Genomic DNA, 13,830 nt, shown 5'->3' with positions numbered 1-13,830 from the left:
GGTACTTATGAGCCAGGAAAAAACCACTATGCCTGGAGGTCCCTGAATGGCCCAGACCTGGGGTGTCCCGCCCACGCCAGGCTTACACTTCTGTTGAGAATCTGCTTTACTGGCAAACATTTCTAATGTTTTCAAAGAGAAACATTTCAAATGTGGTGGTGAAACAAACATTGGTTTGTGACCCAAATGTTTCTGCAAATGTTTTCTCAGGCTTGGGGATGCAAATGTTTACAAACCATTTGGGCAGGAAAAATGCAGTGATGCGTTTCAGAAATAGTTGCTTGGGGGAAAAAAATCCCAGTGCTACCGAGTGCAGCCAGGATGCCATTAAGAAAATGTCCATGGGTTCTTTTATAGTCCACGTGACATCGCAGACACAATGTGACATCTCAGATGCATCTACTCCAGTCCCTGCCCTGCCGCTAGCTAATTAGTGATCGTGATCCCACCACTTAATCCCATTGTACCTCGGTTTCCGTATGTGGAAAAATAAATAGATTAGACTAGAAAAGATGACATCTAAAAACCATCCCAACCCATGGAGGAGACTTAAGTGGCAGGAGAGGCACATTAATATTATTTCCACTTGCCAGAAAAAGAAATTCAGGCTTGGGGGAATTAGGCCCCAAGTCACACAGCTAATCAGCAGCACAGCTTAAAGCTGCATCTCCTAAACCTGGACTCTTCTATCGCACCACACAGGCTCTCGACAGTTTTTCTGGCTCCCTGGCTTCCTGGGTGCCTCGGTAGTAAACAACGGTGTCCCCAGTCAGAGATGGCCCACATTTGCTATTTGTCCTTTCACTTTCATTTTTTTTCTCCCATGCTTTGTGTCACTCAATCTACATTGAAAAAAGAGGGCTTTTGACAAGAGCATTGAGCACCCTGGGAATGCGGTAGATGTTGCTTTATTTCAGCGCATATTCAATGGAAAGTAATAGTGGCTTCACTATAATAAAGAGCTCTATTGTGCTTTGTAATGAAGATACAAAGCACTTAGTTGAAATCACAGTCTTTTAAACTAATCTGCTTTATATTCTATAGTGGAGACCCAGATACAGGGAATTCAAAGTGATTTCTACAGAATGATTTACTCAAAGTAGCCAGACCTCCGAGTGGGAAGCTCAGTTTTGTCCAGATACTTACCTCTTGGGTCAGGGCTTCTTCTCTTTGCTCTTTTCCTGCCGTGTTTAGGCGGGCACTCTCTGATCTTTCTCAATGTTTATTCTACTTGTGAGTACTGACAGATTTCCCAGTAAAAATCATTACACGTCACATGGTCTCAGTCAGGGTACAGAATCCCACACCATCTACCTCTATAAACACACTCACATGTGCACACCAGAATACAAGACAGCTAGCTCAGGGGGAGGAGACGGAAATGAGGATTTTAAAGCCTTTAAATAAAGATTATAACTGTTATTGGACTCCACAAAGATACAGAGTAATTAAAAAGCTCTTCAAAGAAGGGAATAAGTCCATTAAATCCAGTTAAATAATTTTTCAGAAACATTTCTTGCTGTTTCGTTCTCTCACAATGAACTGGAGGAAGAATATCTCATTTTCCAAATGGGACTTTATGGAGTTTTCAATAAGTCCCCTCAGTACTTATCTAAATTTTTAATTAGTTCTATAATATACTGATGATATCAAGCCTAATTAAATTTATATAGATAAGGCGCAATGAAATTCTAACCAAGTGAGCTGGAAAGCATATATTAAATAGTAAATTTAATGGTTCAAGCTGATAACTACAATTTTATATCAAAAAATTAAATTCAATTTACATGTTGTATTCAAATTGATTTTGAGTGTGCAAATTATTGGAAAAATCTCTTGAATATATCAGTAAAATTGCTAATCCAGCCTGTTTAAATATCAGTTATTAATGTCTGCACTTGCAAATAAGCCACACACATTTGCATTTTTGCCACATATAGTAAAAAATTATCTAAACTTTATACCATTTTATTAAGAATACTAAGTGATTTTTCTTTTGGCTTCATGCATATATTAAGGAGGTAAAGAAATGACTATTGGGCCTAAAGAAGAGAGTCAGCAATTCAATATACAGCAAGGCAAAGACAATAGATATATTTTGCTGACTAAAGCAGTTGATGTTACCCTTTGGAAACAGCAATTACGATGGTAAAATTCTCCCTTGCTTTGGATCAACTAGAATGGAACCATACACAAACAGCTGATGCCATAATCACAGGGAGAGGCAGACATACACCAATTTGGTGGTGTTTACCATCAGTTTTAGGAAGCGGAGGGAAATGCAATGTTATGTTTATCAGAAGGTAAAGGTACATAACAGCTGACTGCATTTCTCAGTTCAGTCAAGGAATACGCTTGGGAAGCTATATTAAACATTCATTTGACTAGTCAGAGAAGGCCCAACCACCTACACCACATAAGTTGATTGATGCACATTTGTAAAAATTTGTGCAGTGATTACTCAGGACCAGCCATTATCTGCTTTCCCCAAAACATACCTCTATTACCCTTGGATTCCATTGGTTGGAAAGCTATCTTTGAAATTATCAAATATTTATCAAATATCCATTATATGTCATGTGTTTGCATTATGGGAGATACAAATAACATGCCAGTGACTTCAGAGAACAGAAAAATGAGTGTCAACTGGAGTAGTCAATCATTCCAGAAACGGGGTGGAAGTGTGATGCATTACGAAGAACAGGAAGCTTAAGAATAAGTCAGAACAGCCAGAACAAAGGCATGGAAGGTGGAGTACATGTAATGAGTTACATGTAAGGAGGACTGTGAGATCAGTGGGAACAGAAGTTTCTGGAATAAATAATGAGAGAAGAAGCTGGCCAGTTAAGAAAGGACAGTTATTAGGAGAACTTCTATTCAAGCCTGAAATGAATAGATGGATGAGGCATAGAGGGTGTCAGAAATTTTTGTTATGTAAAATCTAAGATTAAGGGATAGGGAGTGGAACGAAGGTTCACATTTGGCAGATCTTGAGCCTACTTTTACAGAGAACCAAAACCAAAGTGAATGAATCTGCTACTAATATCTGAAAACTTAGAGGGAGAATTGCTAGGACCAGATAAGGATGATGCAAGATCAACAGGAGCCAAGGATTACCCAGATTTCCTTGGTGAAAAGAGAATGTTGTCAAGTTTAGAAACAGGAACTTGCTTTATGAGAGAAGATGAGCTCTTTTTGAATGTACACTGTTCAATAAAGTGAAAGCCTGTGTATTCAGAGACTCTATCCCCATGGTTTTTCATTCCATTGCAGCAGCTAAGTGAAACATGAATAGCTGGGGAGCGGTGGTGAATTCTGAATGGAGGACTATGATGGAGGGCAGAGAAGAGGGAGACAGTACTACCAGGTCTGGCAAGATTATATCATTTCAGCTTTAGTATGACCACCTGTTTTTATCCCGAACTTTTAATTCAGAATGTTCCAAGGATGAGAGAGCAAATACAGAGGGCCAAAGAGAAGGGATTTAGAATCTCACAGCATCTTTTGAAAATTTGGTAAAATTATGGGCTGTCTTGCCAAAGAAAATTAACACCCACATAAGCATAGATTTTGCATAAAATGTTTGGGTGTTTAGGGACCCCCTGAAGCTCTATCATGCACTCCAAGTTAGGATTATATAGTTTATACTCTAAATATTACACACACAGACACAAAAGACATGCGCGCGCACACACACACACACACACACAAATATCTATATCTATATAGAGAGAGACTCATCTTTTCTAAACGAACATATACCATTAATTATGTGCATGTTTGTCTGTCTATCAATAGGGCCAAATGTAGCTTGCTTTCACTCACTTCTATTTCTGGTTAATCAGGATCTCTATTCAGACCAGATGGAAGGAAGAGAGCTGGGCAACATAAAAGTGGGTGGATCTTTCTGTGTCACAGCAAGGAAAATGAAGGAAGAACCTCACTATCTGCAGAAGTAGGAACACAGGTTACGGCATTTATCGTGTAGACCTATACATGTATATCTTTTGATGTGCACTTTGAGTGCTTCGAGAGTACTGGGTAAGCAAATGTTCATTTATCTTGATTCTTAAGGTCCTCACCTAGAGCCAGTCAAGCCCTAGAAAGATCTTGGTTCAAACTTATAGCCCAGGGATCTTACAAGAGCCCTGATTATGGCTGATGGTAATATATGCAGATTGAGAGCATCCTGTGGTGTTCCTGTCTGCTTGGTGTAGGCCTCGCATTACTATCTGCAAAGATGCGGGGTATGGGGGCCATGGAGGAGAGCAAAGAAACATAAGGTGAGAAATAGGGAAAGTAGAACAAGAGAGACGAGAAGGCAGAGGTAGGGGAGACAAAGATAGAGAATAAAATTAATGTTTTGCAAGTGATTTCTCAAAAAAGATTAATTTATCCACATAATTTAGCTCAGCACTCCAAGACAATTTAAGAGCTATGTAAAACAAATTAGAGAGGCCAACAACTTCTGAATAACTGACTCCATGCAGTGGTTCCCGAAGAGCGCAAATGTAAATATAGATGCCTGGAGTATCAACACAGCGCTCGGGGAAAATATTTTTATCCACACTGTGTAACGTCTCCTGGAATTAATAGGGCTTAAATCTTTTTATGTGTTCACAGGATCTCCATGGGAGAAGTCTCAGGCTGCTACATCTCAGGCTGCATGTTAAAATCCTAAATCTGACGTGTGAAAGTTCAGCAATGCCAATCCGCCTGGTGCAGATGCCTGGCAGTTGAATGAGTTCAGGCAGTCCCCATCTGCCAGCTATGCTAATTCTTATCCAATCAATATTGCAACTCGTAGCCTCATGCTTCCCAGACCTGCCTCTGAAAATGTGATGTCAGTTCCACTGTGCTGTCCACAGTAGGTGAAGGAGGCAGATATTGCACTGGATTCTGTTCCCATCTTGACCTTTTAAAGATGGATAGTGGAAAGACAAGTTACCTGTTTTAGTTCTGTGTTATTCACAGTGCTAGGCATCTTGAAAAGAACTCCCTAGATTCAGAATCAGGTGGTAAGTAATAAGATGCTGAGGATTACTGTTTTATAACTAGAATACTGGAAATAAAAATATGTGCTTTTTCAAGAATTCCTGGGCTCTAGTTGGGGAATAAGAACCTGTAAAAAGTCAAAAGAAGTCTTCAGTTTATTTTATTGTGGCATTCCGTTCAACAAGCTGTTTGAACCTAAGGCAACTGCTCAAGGGCATTCAGAGCAGAAATGAGAAAGATGATGCCTCCATGTAGGACCAAGAAAGCCCCCAAGGAGGGATGGGGATAACTCACTTCTAAACTGTGCCTAAAATCTTCATGGTAAAGCATACAAAGCCATGGATGCTAAAGCTACAGGAACACTGCTCTGTCTCCGTGCCTTCGTACAGCACGTGTAGAGCAGAAAATCTAACACCAGGATCTCATCTCGATTGATGCCTGTTGTAACTAATTGAGATGATACTTTTGAACCTCTTTGAGCCTCTCCACCAGGGAAAAATACTAGAGAAATTCAATTATTATTGAATTATAATCCTATAATATATTTTATCCATCATCTCATGCTTTTTGATTATCTGAGCCTGATTTCTTTTTATAATTCAAAGCGTTTCACTGAAGAAATAAAGTTACCCTGGTCTCCTTCTGTGAGGAAACCATCCCACTGAAATCCCCTTCAATGGAGCTCCCTAGGACGCGGCTCAGGGCAATGTGGGAGCAGTTTGCAGTCTTTGATTGAGAAAACTTGGTCAAAACCAACTGATATCATCTCCCTTTGGTCTTTATCCTTGCTGCTTTTCATCTCGCCCCTTGTTACTATACTCATGTTTCAAATGAGAATTGAATTCCTCTGCCTTGCCCCCTAATTTGACTCACTTTTCAATAATGTCAACTGACTATCAAACACATAAAAACTGGGAAACCAAGTGCTAGATATCCTTTTGCACGTTGCAATAAGAAGAAAAAGAACTGACAATTGCTGACATCCTCCTTGTATTTATACTAGTAGGTACTTCTGTTTGCAGTTTCATTTAGTCCTTAAAACCACCCTAAAACGTAAACCAATCATTTCCATTTTAGAGATAAGACAACTAAAGTGTTAAAAGGTTAAGGAACTATACTGGAGGTTACGCAGCTACTAATAAGTGGTAGAGGTGGGATTCAACCCTGGTGTGCATTTTCTTTCCACTTTACCAAGTTGCAACACAAGAAAGTTTTGAGAAGAGACATAGAATCCTTCTGTTTATATAGACTCTATATATTATGGAACAGCTATGGATTATCTAAAGAGATGAAGCATCTCTCAGGATCTATGGATTATATACAGCTGTTGAATCAAAGAAAAAATGATTTAGCAGCTCTAAGGATCCTGATTTGATACATAATCAGAAAGAAGGAATCTATATTTCTAGATTTCAAGGGAGAATTACTGAACAAGGAAGCTAGGCAGTCACTATGGGTTTTTGTTTTTCTGAATTATGTCTGTAATTGAACTGAGTATAGAGACAACACAGATAACAACTTTCCTTTAATAGGCCTATTGGTATGAATATTTATCAATTGAGAGAGATGAGATTAACAGTTGTCATGCCTAAGTCTTAGGTTCATGCTGAGATACAAATTGCCATTTCCAGGGACCTTCAGCCAAGTCAAGTCGGCTGAAGAGAGGCTGCAAGAAGGCAGCTGTCCATTTCTGTTGCCAGGGACTGGTTTAGAGGAGGGTGTGTGATACAACCTGGGCCGGTAAGACACGAGAGGAAGTCTGCAGAGGGACTGCTGGGAAATGCTTCCGTGTTGACAAAAATAAAGCACAGAAAGAGAAACAGTCTTTTTCCACTGGTTTTTGTGATGCTTGGAAATGCAGGAACCACCCTGGGACTGCAGAGTGGGATCTGGAGGAGGAAGCCAAAACACCTTGAGGAAGGAAGAGCAGAGAGCTGGCAAGAACCTGCGTTCTTAAGGACATCATTGGGCCACTGAATTAGCCAACCTTCCAGCCACTCTAGCTTGGGACTTCACATTATGCGAAATAAAACATTAAAAAAAAAGTGTTTTAAGTCACTTAAGTGAGGGTTTTCTGCTACAGGCAGTCAAAAGTATCCTAATAGATAAATTTCCTGATGTGAAAGATAAAGATACGGCTTACCTGTAATACATCTCTCCTCTCCCTAGTATTTTATTATGTTAGTGTGAAAATGCTGTTCTTCATAATTTAAATAACCTATCTAAACCACTGTTTTTACTTCCACTAATCTGCCTGCCCCCACATTTTAGGATGAAGCTATGAATTTCCCTTTTTTAAAACTTTCTTCCTCCCTCTACTGTCTACCCACTGCCCTCCACTCTGACCCCATCTTCCATTCTTCCATTTTCTCTCGGCTGCATTGTCACTTTTGCCAGTACTGTCCTGAAAACACAATCAAGTCTGCCATGCTTTGTCTGCATGATGATTCATGAAAAACAATAAAAAGTATTTCCATCAATGTGTGTGTGCTAAGTAGTGTTCAGTGCGAGGTGCAATACTGTGTAAAGGATTACATTTCCTTCTCCATCAGTCAGTCATAACTGGTGGGCCTCTCAAGGAGGATGCTTCTGGAAGTTTGCTTTGTATTTGGACCATGAATTTCTTGTATGGTTATTTTTTTCCTGGAAATTTCTGATTGACTTTTGTTTTTTTTACATTGTTTGTATTTATCATACCTTAAATTTTTTTTTTAACTTCTTAATCATACTATTCATTTTCTTGAGTCCTTTTCCCTCCAGAGACCTTCTGCCGAGGGTGTAGAATCCTGTCACTCCAACTTGGATTAGTTCTTCTCTAAGACTGCTTCACAGTGGCCCTTTCACCATTTTTTCTGAGTGGGATCAAGTGTTTTCTAGATGCTACGTTTTCTAATTTTTTGGTTTATTTACTTGCTTTGCTTGAATACATCCTCAATTACTTCCCTAGGAAGAAGAGCATGAGAAATAAACTTTCCGAATCCTTATAAATCTGAAAATGTCCTTTTCTTGCCCTTAGAATTGGCTGACACACTCTTTGGATACATAATTCTAGGTTGAAATCACTCTTCCTCAGAGCTGAGAAGACATTGCTTCGTTATTTCCTAGCACTTAGTGCTATTGATCACAAGTCTGACGCCAGCTGACTTTTTTTCTCTCTCTCTCTGAAGCTTTTAGTAACTTTTCTTCTGGCATTCTGCAAATTCATGAGGCTGTGTTTAGGTGAGGCTTTTTTTCACTCTCTGCCCTGGCACCCAGTAGACTCTTTTACTATGATGACGAGGGCCCTTTCTCAGTTTTAGAAAAGCATTTCTACTAATTCTTCATTTATTCTGGGCCTCCAACATCCGCACCAGAAGCGTTGACTTCCGGGTAAATATTTTCTAAGATGGCTCTTTGAGGAATACATTCTGGATGCCAGCATTTTCTTCTCTCTTTTCTTGGGACTAGAAATCTAGAGGACTAGCATCTAGCTGGATGCTAGACCTCTAAGAATTGGTAGGCTCATGTTCCTAAAAAGCTGCTTCTCTTAGTGGAGAGGAGTTCTGCCTGGGAGTGTTATGTGGGTGGTACAGAAAGTGCTAACAGGTAGGTTTCTCTTTAGGGTGAGCAAGTGGGGTGCCAACTGCCAGGCTGGGAACCTCTTTCATCAATGCTACAATGAGGAGGGTTTTATTCTGGGCCTCCAACATCCGCACCAGAAGCGTTGACTTCCGGGTAAATATTTTCTAAGATGGCTCTTTGAGGAATACATTCTGGATGCCAGCATTTTGAAGAGGTGAATAAAACAGTGCTATATGATAAATTTTCACATCTATAAAATTTTCATTAATCCCTCTGTTTTCAGTTTCTCTTGGCATTCTCACTCTTTTTTTTTTTTGAACGGTTGATTATGAGCCTGGAACGTCTCCAAAACGCTCACTGCACATTCCAGACTGAGGCTTTTCCTCACTGGTTTATCTGTTAACTGTTCCCATCTTCTTCCCATCTTCCAGAAATCTCCTGGCATCTTTTGTTCACTGGTAAATCCCTCCTATTCTTTCTCAGTTGTGGATTTAATCCTTTTTATTTCTCTATGAAAGTACAGTAGTTGGGTCTGTCATCTTGAACTTTACATATTATTTAAACCTTGCAAGCTCTGTTAAAAATCCTGGAGATGACGCAGAACATTTGAAAATAACTTCTAATGCATGGCACTGAAACTCAGTGTACTATCAGGGAGGAGCACGGTATTGCTTATTTGGGGTACCTAAGCAGGCACACAGTGAGGAAGAAGCTGCCGAAGCTGTCCACCACGCTTAGACAGAACAGTTTTCAAACTGCTGTCATCTCCGGAAACAAATAAAGAAGAGAGATGCTGGGCTCTAATGTGCTGACTCTTAAAAGTACAGGATGCTTTGAGTCCCTAGGTCCAGTCTCACTGAGAGGCCCAGCTGCTTCCACAGGTAGCAAGGGGACTGTCATACTCCATTCACCAGCAAAGTCACCCAGCTCAGAGCTGGGCTGGTCCCAGCTGGCGTCACTGCTGCGAGGGTGGTGATGAGAGTAGCAGTAAAGGGTGTCAGATGGTTCTGAGCCTGGGGTGGCGAACAGCTTCTGCACCTTGATATGGCATGGAGAGGTGTCAATCGGTCCCATTAGCAGCAGGAACACAGTGGCAGGGGCAACAGCTTGTATGTGATGGTGATGACAGCAGCGACATTAAGAACAGGCTGGCAGCTGCCACAGACAGCAGAGTAGCAGCCGCTGGACAGTGACAGCAGCTACAACTGCAGGAGAAAGTGGTGACAGACTTATGCCACAAATACCTAACACTTTAATGTAATATGTTGAAAATTGCTTTCAATATACGGAATATTGCTTTCTAGGTAATGTGGTTATAAGATAAGACTTCAGTTTGCTTAAAGATGCTTATGACAAGGGGCCTCTTCCTAACACCATGGTCAGAGGACCTTACAAAGAGCCTTTGTCACCATCTCTGTATCACTGATTCTGAATTTCAGCTTCCAAGGGGTTAATTTGTTTCTAAAAAGACTAGTATTTCCAGGAGGACTGTACTCTTTGTTGTCATCAGGTGGCAATAAAGAGTCATAATTTATAATTCCAGATCATTCAGGTTACTAGGGAAATCAGACATTTAGTATTTTAAAATACAACTTTGTAACTAACTCACCGTCTGCTTATTAAAACAATCTGAACCGAGAGATTCAGTAACAAATGAAAGCTTAGAGAAGAAAAATCTTCATTGCAAATACAAAACAAAAGAATTCCCTTGAATTTCTTTAGCTGTTCTTAACTTAATGGATCTATAATGGAGTCTCAGATTCACTTGCACAGAAGTTTCTTTCCCTTCATTAGATGCATCTATTTTAACTTTGGAATTGCTATTTCTTCAGCAGCTTATCGCAGCATAGCTCCTTTCTATAATAGGAATGTCTTCCTCCAGCTGGGTTGCAAATGTGTGTCAGATTTTGAAGTAGAAATACCTGTTTCTATCCTCCCAAGTGTAATCTACTCTTTCTCTAGCTGGAAGTTCTTTAGTCCTAATTAGCTCCATAATCAACTCTTAATAATGATTTAAAAAATCACCAGGACTACTAAAACATTCCCTTACTTCCAGAGGCAGTGTTACAAACTTTGTGTCTGTCTCTCCTCAACCACAGAAAGTTTTTCCCTTTTGGGGTTGGGATGGGGAGGCGGGAGGGGAGGGGGGAGAGAGAAAGAGAGAGCTCCCTGCCATTCTTTATCACTACTCTCAATTTTTGTTCCTATTAGATTTTTTTAAAAAACAGCTTTATTAAGATATAATTCACATACCATTTAATTCACCCATTTAAAGAGTACAAGTCAATGGTTTCTAACATCTTCATAGATATGTGCAACCATCACTGCAGTCAACTTAGAACATTTTCATCATCTCAAAAGAAACTGTACCCTTTAGCCATCACTGCCCTGTCTCCCTGCTCCCCACCTAGCCCTAGGCAACCGCTTACCTACTTTCTGCCTCTGTAGATTTCCCCGTTCTGGACTTTCATATGAATGGAATCATATGATCTTTTGTGACTGGCTTTTTTCACTTAGCATAATGTTTTCAAGATTCATTCATATTGTCGCATGTATCAGTACTTCACTCTTTTATGGCCAAATCATAGTCCACTGTATGGATATACCACATTTGTTTATCCATTCAACCAATGATGGACATATGGGTTGTTTCTATCTTTTAGTTATTATGAATAATGCTCCTATAAACATTTGTGTATAAGTTTCTGTGTGAACAAATGGTTTTCATTTCCCTTGGGTATAGACCTAGGGGTGAATCTTATGAGGTTTTAACATCCTTTCTTATCTTAATCCTCTCCCTCTTAAGTCTTATCACACTGAACTGCTCACATTACTGAGTCCAGCCTGCTCCACTATGTACAAGCAGGAACTGCATCTTCACCTTTGAAGCTCCAGGAATGGTCAGCTCTCACGTACGTTCAGTAACTATTTGATGAATGAATGAATGACCCTTGCCAATTTGTCACAACCACCTCAAGCAACTGGCTTCTTTAGGAAATGCTTCAGATACTGAAACAGTTTAAATTATAAGTTTTTGTGCTTTACATGGCTTTATTCATTAAGGAAATCAGTGGTAAGAAGCTCCCAATGGTAGATGGTTCCAAAGATGTATAAGAACCTGAGAACAGGCTGCTGTAAAAGGACCACCAAGGTGCTAAAGTGAGACAGACATGTAATGTACGATAAACAACAAAGACATTAAGCAACGTATTTTGGATAATGAGAATATGTCATCCCTCAACGTAAGAAAGATTACCCATTGGATTTGCCATGTCTTGGTCTAGACAAGGTCTTTCCTTTATCAAAGTAAGAGAAAACCACCTAGGTAGGTTTCCCATGCTCAAGAGTTCTGCTTTGCCCTGCTCCCTCCTAACTGCCTAGAAATCCCTGGGGTCTGAGGGTCCTCTCATGTCTAATCACCAGATATGGCTATGTAACTGAGAATGTTCTTTCAAGGCAGATGGCAGATGTCTAAATTAGACTAGATTCCTCTCAGGGAGAAAGTAAGAATTTGAAGGTTTTGTGTAAGTGACCCTAACACTAAACCTCAGCTCTCCTCCAAATTGGTCAGATATATAGATTCTCTCTGTCTATCTGGCACTTTAAGGGTACTTCTCTACATTATCATCATGAACTCTGTGGCTCCGGAGAAGAACCCGTATACCCTGTGGAGAGATCTTCATCAGAGGCAGAAAACTAGCACCCGGTCCAGCATTTAACAAAGTAATGACCTTCATCTTCCAAGTCTGGGCCACTGCACTGTGCCTACTGGAACAGGAGTCCAGCTGCCCTCCACACTGGCGCTCATCTGAGAAGTCCAGGTGCTTCTGCTAAAGATTTGACTTTCTGTTCCTTAGTAGCAGGAGAAGTCTCCCCGGACAATATCTTCCTCTCACATAATCATAGTTCTTATATTTTGTTTTGACTTAGAGTTTAGTAGATTTTTGATAGTAATTAATTGTGTTATTTCTACTTCAATTTACCTAAGAAAAAAGATTCAAATTGATGTGGGCAGAGCAGATATTTATGTAGAGAGAATATGGCAATATCAATATCAAAAGCTAATAAAACTAATAATCTTTCTGTATGTACTTAGTAACAAGGACAGGAGTATGTATAGACAGTGAACAGCAGTCATAATTATTAGCACACAGTAATTTCTGTTTATAAAGCAGTGTTCAGCAGCAATATTATTCTAGTCTCAGACAAGCAAATATTATGCGGAGGGGGGTCAACAAGAGAGCCTCAGGGTTGTATCAGAAACTGGGAGAGGAGGTTCAAACCACACACGATGCCCCTTCTCCCCGGGACACCTGTCATCGCCCTAGGGCATCACTGTATCTAAGGTGAATGTGAACTATGAGAGCTTCTGACATCAGCCTGCAGGAGGCATCAACCAAGATCTCCATGAGGGAGCCCTGAACAGGGAGTTAGGAAATCTGGGTTCTAGTCCCATCAGGCTCATTCACTGGCCAGTTATTCCATCTCTCTGAGCCAGTTTCCTGCCAGTTAAAGAAACGGGCGAGAGGAAGGGGTCCTATCTAATGAAGATTTTCTAGGTTTCCAGGAAGAATATGATCTAAGTAATCCAAGAGCCAATTAGAACTCTTCTTACCGAATTCTAAACTTTTCCTCTGCCCTCTCCTGCTTTCTTCTTTCACCAGTCTTATGGAAACTGTAGTCAGTTTAGCCAGTTCAGCTTTTGCTACCTCTCTCCTCATACTCTCAGTTCTCTTTCACCGTTTTTCAGAGAGAGGGAGAGCGCAAGCGAGCGAGCTGGGCTCCCTTTCCTTTCCTCCTTAGCATACAGAGAGAGGAGCTAAATTAATTCACATTCATGGAAACCTTCAGCTTCACAGGCGGACCATAAATACAGAAATGCAGATTACTATTATTTCTGGTAATTTCAGCATCGATTGTTAATCAAAATGACAGAGGACAACAAATGAATACATATTTTAAAAAGGCTTTTCTTTTCCTTTGATAGCAATCACCTTGGAAGTTTTATTTTTGTATGAGCCCCTTAAACACTTAAAACACCCTCTTGTCACAGCCAGGGTTAAAAAAAAAATTCTTCGTTGGAACCAGCTAAATCTGACATGATATAGTACAACATACTGTAGTAACCAAACTCTCGGTTTTCTTTTGTTTTGTTTTGTTTTTGTTTTTGAGAAAGATTAGCCCTGAGCTAATATCTGCTGCCAATCCTCTTGTTTTTGCTGAGGAAGACTGGCCCTGAGCTAACATCGGTGCCCATCTTCCTCTACTTTATAC

General features: G+C 40.1%; 1 protein-coding gene and 1 long non-coding RNA gene across 5 annotated transcripts in view; one reads left to right on the top strand and one right to left on the bottom strand.

Annotated features, from left to right (window-relative positions):
• The window catches only part of LOC139083072 (uncharacterized), a 56,856-nt gene extending 50,038 nt beyond the window's left edge, over window positions 1-6,818 (top strand). Inside the window, exons 6-8 of one of the 2 annotated variants that reach the window (XR_011539583.1) lie at window positions 3,274-3,367; window positions 3,846-4,041; window positions 4,624-6,818. This is a non-coding gene — a long non-coding RNA (uncharacterized lncRNA). The remainder of the gene's footprint in view (window positions 1-3,273; window positions 3,368-3,845; window positions 4,042-4,623) is intronic. The other variant, XR_011539584.1, reaches the window with a different exon arrangement.
• The window catches only part of EXOC4 (exocyst complex component 4), a 758,598-nt gene that overhangs the window by 20,868 nt on the left and 723,900 nt on the right, over window positions 1-13,830 (bottom strand). The gene's annotated exons all lie outside the window — the stretch shown is intronic.

Source organism: Equus przewalskii, chromosome 4, assembly GCF_037783145.1.
Source record: "Equus przewalskii isolate Varuska chromosome 4, EquPr2, whole genome shotgun sequence".
Taxonomy (NCBI): Eukaryota; Metazoa; Chordata; class Mammalia; order Perissodactyla; family Equidae; genus Equus; species Equus przewalskii.
This window is presented reverse-complemented; position numbering and strand designations above follow the sequence as displayed.